Source organism: Prionailurus viverrinus, chromosome B4, assembly GCF_022837055.1.
Source record: "Prionailurus viverrinus isolate Anna chromosome B4, UM_Priviv_1.0, whole genome shotgun sequence".
Taxonomy (NCBI): Eukaryota; Metazoa; Chordata; class Mammalia; order Carnivora; family Felidae; genus Prionailurus; species Prionailurus viverrinus.
The window spans coordinates 128,798,771-128,809,562 of record NC_062567.1 but is presented as its reverse complement, the minus strand read 5'-3'; positions in this window follow the sequence as shown (position 1 = coordinate 128,809,562).

The following is a 10,792-nucleotide window of genomic DNA, read 5'->3' as shown; positions in this document are numbered from 1 at the left end:
CTGCGTCGCGTCTTGAGTGACTGCCGTGACCTTGTTCATACAGGGGCCCCCCTCCCCCTCCTCTCCCCCCCCCCCCCGCCCCAGGACATTAAGCTCCATGAGGACAGGTCCCATGACTGTCTTGTTCGCTGCCGTGTGCGTGCGATGGCCCACAGCCTTTTGTGGTATCTATCATTGTCCCATCTTACGGGGGAGGAGCCTGATCTCAGAGAGGCTGAATAACTTGCCCAAAGCCACACAGCCTGGAGGGAGCTGGGGACTTCTTTCACAACTGCTTCACAACTGGCCCACCTGTCGCCCCCACAAGGTCGAGCCTGTGCCTCCTTCCTGACGCACAGTAGGTGCGGCACACACACGCGTTCGTTTTTGGTGGAATGTGGGGAGACAAGATACGCTGTCTAGAAGAACATGCCCCTGGGCTTAACACACAGATCTGGTGGCTGCCCTAGGGGGCCTCTGGGCTGACACCTTGGGCCCAGGGTGGGGGCATCCCAGGGGCCTCCTTACTCTGCCCGGCAGGCTGGCTGGCCTAGAAGTCCTCCCGGAATTGCCTCGGCAGCTGCGGGGTGGCCGGATGCCCCACCCCCAGCGCCTCTGGGCCCTGAGCCCAGGCCGCAGGCGGATCTGTGGCTGGCACGGCTCCTTCGGTTTGGGGTGGGAACACCACAGGGATTTTAAAAATAAAGGGCCTTGAGACAGTGGCCTGGCCCAGCCAGCGATGGGGTGGGGTGGGGGCCAGACAGGGACAATGGGATGCTGAGTCTTGGGGGCTGTCCACCCACAGGGCGCAGCCGGGCCGGGGGAGCCCCTTTGTCCCCTTCCCCCAGTAGTGCTGTCCCCCAAGAGCACCCCCTCCCTGCCTATCCGAAACGCAGGTGTCACATACTTTCTGTGCGCCTACTACGTGCTAGGCTTCAGTGAGGGCCGGGGTGGGAAGGTCCCGCCTCTCTCTAACTGTGCTGTTTTCCCCGGGGGCGGGGGGTCCCTCTCCTCCCTATCCAACCGCAGCCTAGGGCATGTTACTTCTCGAGTGCCTACTATGTGCTCTCACCCTTCAGCCTCACTGTGCTCCTCTCTGCTCTCACACTCCCTCAGGCCTCTCCCCATCTCAGGCCATTTCTGTCTTGCTCTCTCTCCTCTGGCCCAGCTAACAGGAAGCAGCCGGAGAGGTCAAGGGCCGCTGGGCCCTCAGCGCCCGGCCACGGTACACACAGGGGCCTGTCTGCGAGGGTGGGGGGGGGGGGACTTCCTGTTTATGAGAATCACAAGGACCCCTGGGGCGGTGCCTGGGACAGGACTCCGGGGCAGCAGCCCCTCTAGCCCAGACCTCAGTCCCTCCCCCGAGAGGCCCCACGCTGCTAGCTCAGACCCAGGCCACTGCCCTCCCCCTACACTGGGGAAGGCGAGAAGGGAGGAGGAGTGAGGAGTCTTTGGAATGGCCAGGAATGTGGGAGTCCAACGTCCCGAACGTCCGCAGGAAGCATCCGTGGCTCCAGGGCACAGCCCCCTCCAAGTCTGGACGACACGCCCCATTCTCTTTCCCCAACCGTAGGGCCCTCCCTTTGCTTGGATAGGGGAGGGCTGTGGGAGCCGGGAGGGAGGAGGCCAGACCCCATCCTGCCCCGCGGGGGCCACAAGACTTCAGCTCTGGCTTGACCAGCCTCTGGCAGCCACAGTCTCTCATCTGTGGGCAAGGGCCACGGGCCAGCAACCCCGTCAGCCTTCTTTTTCCTTCACCGTCTCCGGAGGGTGGGGCGGGGGCTGCCTGGAGGCTCAGGACCACTGGAGAGACCTCAGACCAAGTCAAGTCTTCAACACCTCACAGAATCCCTCCATGTTCCAAGTCCCAGGTCCCAGCCGAGGACAGGTGCCGCCGGGGGTCAGGTGGAGGGGAGGAGCTGGCCAAAGTTGCCCCTCAGGAAGCAAACAGCCCTGCCCTCCTCCCCCACCAGTCAGCCTCTCCCAATCTGTCCTTTGGTTGCCCAACAGGTATTGACCCAGGGCCTGGAGGTCACGGCCAGGGGAAGATTGCCCTCCCTCCCTAACCCAGAAGGAGGTGAGCGACACCTGTCCTCTGTCTCTGCCAGATGCCCCCTTCCCGGCCAGCTTAGAGTACCTGGAGATATGGATCCTTCAGCCACAAGGTCATGACTATTTGAGGCAGTCATCCTCTAGACAGTGGTGGGGGCACGGAGAAGCCAGCTAACCCAGAGCCGGCAGTCAGGAAGGGCTTCCTGGAGGAGGCCGCCTCTCAACATGGAAGTCTACCATCAGGCAGGAAACGGTGTGCCTGACCCAGGAACCAGCCTGGTCAAAGGCACTGTCCTTCTAGAGAGGTGCTAGCGACATGATGGGGCTGGAGAAAGGAGCAGGTGAGGGATTGAGGGGAGATCGTGTGGGGTGGGGGGTGCCTCAAAGCCTGGACTTTCCTTGGCTCTGGAGCACCCGCTTTTGCCCTCGTCCAGGAGGCGGAGGGGAGTCCGGTAAAGGAACCAGCGGGATTCGGTGTGGGTACGTGGCCATGGTGAAGAGAAGGTCCTGGAGACTGGGACTGAGACCTTGGCCTCTAGCTCTGTGCAGCCGCCCAGGGAGGCCGCAGGCTCCCGAGAGGCTCGCCCCGGGGCATCTAGCCACCTTCTCAGAGGACCTGGGGCTATCGGCACGGGTCACACTGTGGCGGCGAATAGAGCCCTGGCTCTTCCAAGTTCCAGCTCTATGACCTTGGGACCCAGGTCTCTGGCCTCAGTGTCCGCCTCTGTAAAATGGGGCTAAAGAGAGAACCGGCCTCAGAAGGCCGTTGGTGGGTAGAATTAATTGAGCAAAGCACCTGGCACGAGGGAGGGCTTAGACCAGTTTACGAATAGTGGTATTACTAATTGGGAACAAGAGAAAGTTGGTTTTCCCCCAAGGACAGGGTGACAGGTGGGAGGAAGTGACTTGACTTCCCAACTCTTTTGGGATTCCAGACTTGGCTGATTCAAGGAACCCCTGGGGCCCTTATTAAAGATATCAGCTTCCCACCCCCGGACTCTGACCTGGCAGATCTGGGGGATGGGGTGGGGTGGGGACAAGTCTCAGGATTTATAAGGAGGCCCCAGGCCTGAGCTTCTCCCAGACAGGTGTGGGGAGCATTCCTCTCTGATGACAAGGATTCATTCCACATGCTTCATTCTTGGGAAGGGAGTCCTTCAAAAGACCCTTTAAAGGGGCGCCTGGGTGGCTTGGTCGGTTAAGCGTCGACTTCGGCTCAGGTCATGATCTCACGGTCCTTGAGTTCGAGCCCCGCGTCAGGCTCTGGGCTGACAGCTCAGAGCCCGGAGCCTGTTTCGGATTCTGTGTCTTCCTCTCTCTCTGCCCCTCCCCTGTTCATGCTCTGTCTCTCTCTGTCTCTGTCTCAAAAATAAATAAACGTTTAAAAAAAAAAAAGACCCTTTAAAAAACAGCTACAGTTTGGAGAGTATCGCATCACCGGCTCTAAACCCTTTCTATGTTATTCATAGGAGTCTCACAACAATCCTGTGAGGTGTAGGTACTTAGAATCACTCTCATCTTATTGACCTGCCTCGAGCCCCTGGAACACTTGACAAGCGGCTTCTAGACTCTTGGGGTAGGAGCTGGGAACCCCTCCTTTGTCCTTTTAAGAGTAGGACCTTTGAATCAAGAAATGGCTGGTCTTGCTTTAAACCCCTCTGGCAGGCGGAGAGCTGGAATGCAGCTTCCCGTGTCCTCCTTACCTCCTATGGGTGCTCCGTAGTTCCTTCTCCCTGAGGTGGGTTCCCTACCTCTCAAATGGGGGTGCTGCACCTCCCTGGGTGTCATCAGTGAGTCGCCAGCCCCGGGATGGGAAACGGGTTTGCAAGCGTTCTGGTGGTAGGTTCATTGGAACCTGGGAGTGGCCGAGTGGGGGTGAGGAGCGGGGACAGTCTAGGAACTGCTCAAAGTCACCTGCATCCAGGGCTAGGCCCTTTCCACCTAGCGTCGCCCAGGCTACAGAGGCTCAGGAGGTCACTCGCACAGTGATGACGGGGCTGGGGGTGGCAGGGGCAGGATTAGGGGAGGTGGATGGGGCACCTGGTTTCTCCCTTCCTGCCCGACACCCCAACAGGCCCTGGCTGGTGACTGTTAGTGATTCACCAGCTTTAAGCTCTAGTTTCGTCTGTGATCAGGAAACGGGCCACTAGAGAGCCTGGGGCGTTTTCTGGAGAGCCCAGTGCCCTCCCAGAAACCAGGGGAGGGGGGTTGGAGGAGGGAGAGTGGGAGGGAGAAGGCAAAAGTTCTGGCTCCAGAGATTTGCATAATTTATTCTTGTCTTTGAGGAGGGCGAAAACTTCCCAGGACCTGGAAACCATTCAGTGGTTCACTCCTCCCTTCTGGTTTATTGAAGCCCTTACCCCGCACCGGTTACCGTGGGCCTAGGGAAGCAAAGAAGGTTTTTGGGTGCTTCCTGGTGGGGTGACCACCGCGTCATCGGGTCCCTCCCGCTCAGTGCCGTGAGGGGTGTGCGCGCAAAGTCCAGAAGCCACGGAGGGGACAGCGATTAATCTGGGGTGGGGGGCCGCGGGGTGAATCAGGGGAGGCTTCAACAGTGTGTTCAACAGCTCTGAGGCCCCCACCAGGAGAGGGAGCGCAGACCTCTGCCATTTCTGATCTCTTCTTCTGTCTGGGCCTCAGTTTTCCCACCTGTGATGTGGACACAGTAATGGTGCTTTTTCTCCCGGGGTTGTTATGAGAACTCCAAGGGTCCACACGCAGAAAGCACTTCGATGGGCACCTGGTGGGTGGTCAGTCCGAAGATGTTTTAGCTGTCGTCGCTGCAGACTGGTGGGTATTGCAGAGAACGTGGGTCAGAGCATGCCTGTTATACAGGGAGGGGGCCTCCCAGGGCACTGCTTTTGCCAAGGCGCAGAGGCATGTGGCACAAGGGCATGTTAGACATCGCCGGGGTGGGGTGCGAGGTGGGGAGAGGCATGTGAAGTACCTTTTTCCCTTTGGGCATCATCCTTAGGGCAGCGGGGAGCTGTGGAAGGCTTTTGAGCAGCGGAGTGACAAGATAGGTCGAAGCACCAAGAGCGTTGATAGACTGGAGGACCCGCTTGGGGCAGGAAGACCAGCGAGGAGGTGGCACAAGGGTCTGGTAAGAGATGGGGAGGCCTGAGCTAGGGCAGTAGGTGGGAGGGGGGAGAAGGCAGGAGATGAAGGTGGGGGACCCATAGCCGAGCTGGCTGTGATGATACGCGGGTGAGTAGGCACAGTGGCTGAGGGGAATGGACGGGAGCCCAGCTGTGCTGGGAGTCAGGATACACGAATATACTTAGGAGAGGATGTTTGGGGAGGGCTTTGAAGGGTGTATAGGAGTTCTACAGGGGACCCAGAGGGAAGGGCACCCTAGACAGAGCACCAGCGAAAGCAAAAGTGTAGAGGTATGAAAGAGCCCATGTTTGGAAAGCAGTGGGTAGGCTGGAGTTGGGATCTGGGGAGCAAATAGTGGGGTCAGGAGTTGGGGGGGGCTCGGGTACCATCCTGTAGGCTACTGGGGGTGGGATCCGCAGGCCGAGCAGCAGGGGGAGATTTTAAACATCCGTGTTGGGGCGCCTGGGTGGCTCAGTCGGTTGGGCGTCCGACTTCGGCTCAGGTCATGATCTCACGGTTCGTGAGTTCGAGCCCCGCGTCGGGCTCTGGGCTGATGGCTCAGAGCCTGGAGCCTGTTTCGGATTCTGTGTCTCCCTCTCTCTCTGCCCCTCCTCAGCTCATGCTCTGTCTCTCTCTGTCTCAAAAATAAATAAACATTAAACAAAAATTTAAAAAAAAAAACCATCCGTGTTAATTTCCTGGGGCTGTTATAACAAATGGCCACAAACGAGGGTGGCTTGAAACAGAATTGAACCCTCTCACAGTTCTGGAGGCCAGAAGTCTAAAATCAAGATGCCGGCCGGGCTGTGCTCCCTCCGAAGGCGCCAGGGGAGAATCCTTCCTTGCTTCTTCCAGCTCTGGCGGCCTCCTTGGCTAGTGGCCGCACCCCTCCAATCTCTGTTCCCACACCGTCGGTGTCTGCTCTCACAAGGACGCTTGTCATTGGTTTTGGACAATCCAAGATAATCTCATCTCTAGATCCTTATCTTGATGACATCTGCCAAGATTCTTCCTCTAAATGAGGTCACAGTCACAGGTTCCAGGCGGGACCTATCTTTTCGGGGGCCACCAGTCAACCCTCGGGCAAAACCCTAAACAAGATCCAGATGGATCCTGTTTCCCCTTCTCCCTCCTTCCGGGGAGGCCAAGCCCTCCCGCCCTGCCTCCTTGAGCAGAGACACCCTCCGTCGCTCCCCCCTTCCACCCCCAGGGCCCAGAAGTGCGCGATCGCGTGAGTCCACGCGGATTCCCCCCACCCCTCCCCCCCACCCCCCCTGCTCTCCGTCCCTGCAGGAGCCAACGCCCTGGAGGCTGGGACCTCGCGGGACGCGCGGGGGCAGGGCGCCACCTTGCGCCCCTTTCGGAGCAGTGCGGACGGAGGCTCCGGCCGGGTCCCCGCCCCGCCGTCGGCTAGTGGCGGCCACTTACAGAGCTCCTGCTGTCCGCGGCCGCTCCGCCCATCGGTTCTGCCCGCATCAGTAGGAAGTGGGGGTTGTTAGCGCCACTTTTCAGGCTAGCGGACCCCGGCCCAGAGGTCACACCACCTTCCACCCCCGTCTGACTCCAAAGCCGCAGCCGCTATCCACAAGCGGAAGCTAAACCTGAGCTCGGGACGGGGGCGGACGGGGCCGAGCTGGGCTGCCGCCTTCTCCTTGGGTCTCTGTTTCTCCATCGGCAAAGGGGGTCCGGGTGCACGTGGGAGCACCCCCCCCCCCGGCCCGGGGCTCAGGCGGCCCCCTGCAGTTCTCTGATCCCGACCGAATCCCCCCCCAAAAACTCAGAGCTCAGCCTTTCCCTGAGGTACCCTGTTGGGCTTTTCAACATTTTTTTTTTTTTTTTTTAGGTGTCCATTGTTTTTTTTCTGTAAATACTTCCAAGTGTGTGCGGACTAGCTTACTGGTTTTGAAAATATACTTGAGCAAACTTCACGCAGGCCTCCAGCTCCCCTCCCCCCCCCTCCCCCTCCCCCCACCCCCCACGGAAAGGCAATCAGCCGACCACAGCTTCTTCCACTCTCTTCGGGGGATTACGGAAGTGCACGTAGACACGCCCACGCGCGTAGCTTCGCCGCTGCCCCTCCTGCTCTAAACGCATGGTGGCCACGCAATATACCTTGTGCATTTACTTTTGTCCCTTAATTACGTGTCTGCATTTGATCCATACTACTACATAAAGTCTGCTGTTTGGGGTACAGTTTCCTTTTTTTTGTTTGTTTTTTGTTTTTTGCTTTTAAGTTTATTTATTTTGAGAGAGAGAGAGAGCTGGCGAGCAAGGGAGGGGCAGAGAGAGAGAGGAAGAGAGAATCCCAAGCAGGCTCTGCGCTGTGGGCAGGGAGCCCGAGGTGGGGCTCGATCCCACAAACCGTGAGATCAGGACCTGAGCTGAAGTCCGACGCTTAGCCGACTGAGCCACCCAGGCGCCCCACAAGTACAAACTTTTTACTGTATATGTGTATTGCAAATACCCTCTCCCACTTTGTGGGTTGTCTTTTAACTCTTCTAAAGTATATATTTTTTATTGAACATATTTCTTCACTTCAATATAGTCTATATATCTATATTTAAATTTTTTTGTTTTTTTAATGTTTTTTTTTTTTTAATTTATTTTTGAGCGAGAGAGACAGAATACGAGCGGGGGAGGGGCAGAGAGGAGACACAGAATCCATGAAGCAAGCTCCCGGCTCTGAGCTGTCAGCACAGAGCCTGACGTGGAGCTCGAACCCATGAACCACGAGATCGTGACCTGAGCCAAAGTCGGATACTAAACTGACTGAGCCACCCAGGTGCCCCTATATATATGTATATATTTTAATGGTTTGTGCTTTTGTTTTCGGTTTAAGAAACCTTTGCCTGTTCTAAGATCGTGAAGATGTTCTCTTGTATTTTCTTCTAAGGCTTTATTGTTTGAATCTTTCTCACTTAGGTGTAGAGTTTATTTCTGTTTATGGTGTGAGGTAGGGGTTGTGGTAGGCTTAAAAGTGGGCTCCCAAAGACGTGCACATCCTAACCCCTGCAACCTATTACCTTATATGACAAAGTGTTTGCAGATACGATGAAGTTAAGGATTTTGAGATAGGGAGATTATCCTGGATTATGTAGTTGGGCCCTAAATACAACCACATGTATCCTTCTAAGAGGAGGGCAGAGGGAGATTTCACACACACACACACACACACACACACACACACACACAGTCACGTTTTCCCCAATTCTGTCCAGTTGACCCAGCACTGTTTACTGAAAAGATCATCTTTCTGCACTGCAGTGACATTTTGTCATAGATCAAGTGTGTGTTGTTTCTGGACTCTGTTCTGTTCCATTAGTCTGTTTGTTTGTTCTTGTACCAACACCACACGGCCTGAGTTTCTATACTTAAAATAGTTCTTGTTATCTGGTATAGTAAGTTCTCCAGTTTTGTCCTTTCTTTTTTTTTTTCTTTTTTAGAGAGAGAGCAACAGGGGAGAAGGGCAGAGGGAGAGAGAGAGAGAGAGAGAGAGAGAGAGAGGGAGAGAGAGAATCTCAAGCAGGCTCCTTGCTCAGCATGGAGCCCACTGTGGGGCTCGATCCCATGACCGCAACATCATGACCTGAGCCAAAGTCAGATGCTTAACCAACTGAGCCACCCGGGCGCCCCTATTTAGGTCTTATTTAATTCCGGTTTGTTTAGATCTTATTGTAACGACACAAAATTGTTCTTTAAAAATGAGAAATTGAGATACAATTCACATACCGTAAAACTCACCATTTTAAAGTGTACAATTTAGTGGCTTTTTAGTACATTTACGAAGTTATAAAGTCATCACCACCAATTCTCGAATATTACTAACATTCCCCGGAGAAACTCCATACCCAGTAACGGTCATTCCTTATTGTCCCCATCCCCCACATTTGACAACCACTGGAACCTTCTGTCTCTATGGCTTTGCTTCTTCTGGCCGTTTTGTATACATGGAATCAAACAACGAATGACCTTTTGCGTCTGGTTTCTTTCACTTAGCATCACGTCTTCAAGGTTCATTCACGTTGTAGCCTGTGTCAGGACTTCATTCCTTTTGGTGGCTGAATAATATTTAATTGTACGAATATACACATTTTGTTCATCCGCGAATCAGTTGATGGACATTTAGGTTGTTTCCACTTTGGGGCGATTATAAATAGCGCTGCGGTGAACATCACGTGTAAATCTGTGTGTGGGCAGATCTTTTCAATTCTCCTGGGTATTTGATACCTGGGAGTGAAAATTGTTGGGTCACATGGTAACTCTACCTTTAAATTGTTGAGAACCTGCTAAACTCTTTTCCAACGTGGCTGCCCCTTTTTGCCTTCAGCAGCGTGAGAGAGGGGGTTCTAATTTCTCCGCATCCTGGCCAACCCTTAGTACTGTTTGTCATTTTGATTACCGCTATCCTAGTGGCCGTGAAATGGAATCTCACTGTGGTTTTTTTAGCATTCCGCGGTGGTTTTTCAAGGGGCCGTCACAGAGGCCGCACGCTCCCTAGGCAGCAAGAGGGGCCCCGCCAAGCTCCTGCCCCGAGAACCCCACTCAGCCTCAAGCCGCCGTAGCTTTGAACTGTGTCTGCGAATCGACGCTTTGTCTGGATTTCTTTGGTGCGTCTATTAGCAAGATGTGTCCTAAGGTATCAGCAAAGCCTAAGAGAGGTTGTTTTTTGGGCCTGGGAATGCTAAAAAATGTTTCCGTATAAACGAAGGGTAATTGTTCGCTTTATAGCATTTCAGCTTACAAAAGTTTCATAGGAACACTTGCGGATAGCAGGAACCTGTATTTCTAGGAAGTTGATGTTTTTGACGCTCCCATAGATGGTTTGGTTTAATTCTCTAACATAGATTTTATTTTCTGTAGAGCGGTTTTAGGCTCACAGCAAAACTGAGTGGAAAGTTCAGAGAGTTTCCACGTGTGTCTTACATGCAGAGCTGCCCCCACTGTCAACATCCTGGTTTATCGAGCAAGGAAACTATGTTGACACATTGTTACCAAATGTGTTACCAAAGTCCGCGGTTTACATTAGGGTTTGCTCATGGTGTTGAACGTTCTATGGGCTTGGACGAATGTGAGATGATATGTGTCCGCTATCACGTACCCCACAGAACAGTCCTCTCACTGTCCTAAAAATCCTCTGTGCTCGTCTATTCATCCCTCCTTCCCCTGCCCCCATCCCAGGAAACCACGGATCTTTTTGCTGTCCCCACAGTTTTGTTTTTTTCCAGAGTGCCGTAGACTTAGAATCCTATAGTACGTAGTCTTTGGCTTCTTTCATCTAGTAATATGCATTTGTGTTTTTCATGGTTCGATGGCTCGTTTGTGTTTGGCATTGAACAATATTCCATTGTGTGGCTATGCCACGGTTTATTTACTCATTGACTTACCGAAGGGCATTTTGGTTGCTTCCAAGTTTTGGCAATGGTGAATGGAGCTGCGCAGACGTCCGTGCTCAGGTTTTCGTGTGGACTCACATTTTCAACTCCTCTCGGTAAATACCAAGGAGTGCGCCCGCTGGGTCTGATGGTAAAATTGTGTTTCATTTTCTTAGAAATGGCCAAACTGTGTTCCCAAGTAGCTGTAGCGTTTCGCGTTCCCACCAACCGCGAAAGAGCGTTCCTGTTGCTCTACGTTCTCATCAACGTTTGGTGTTGTCAGTGTTTTG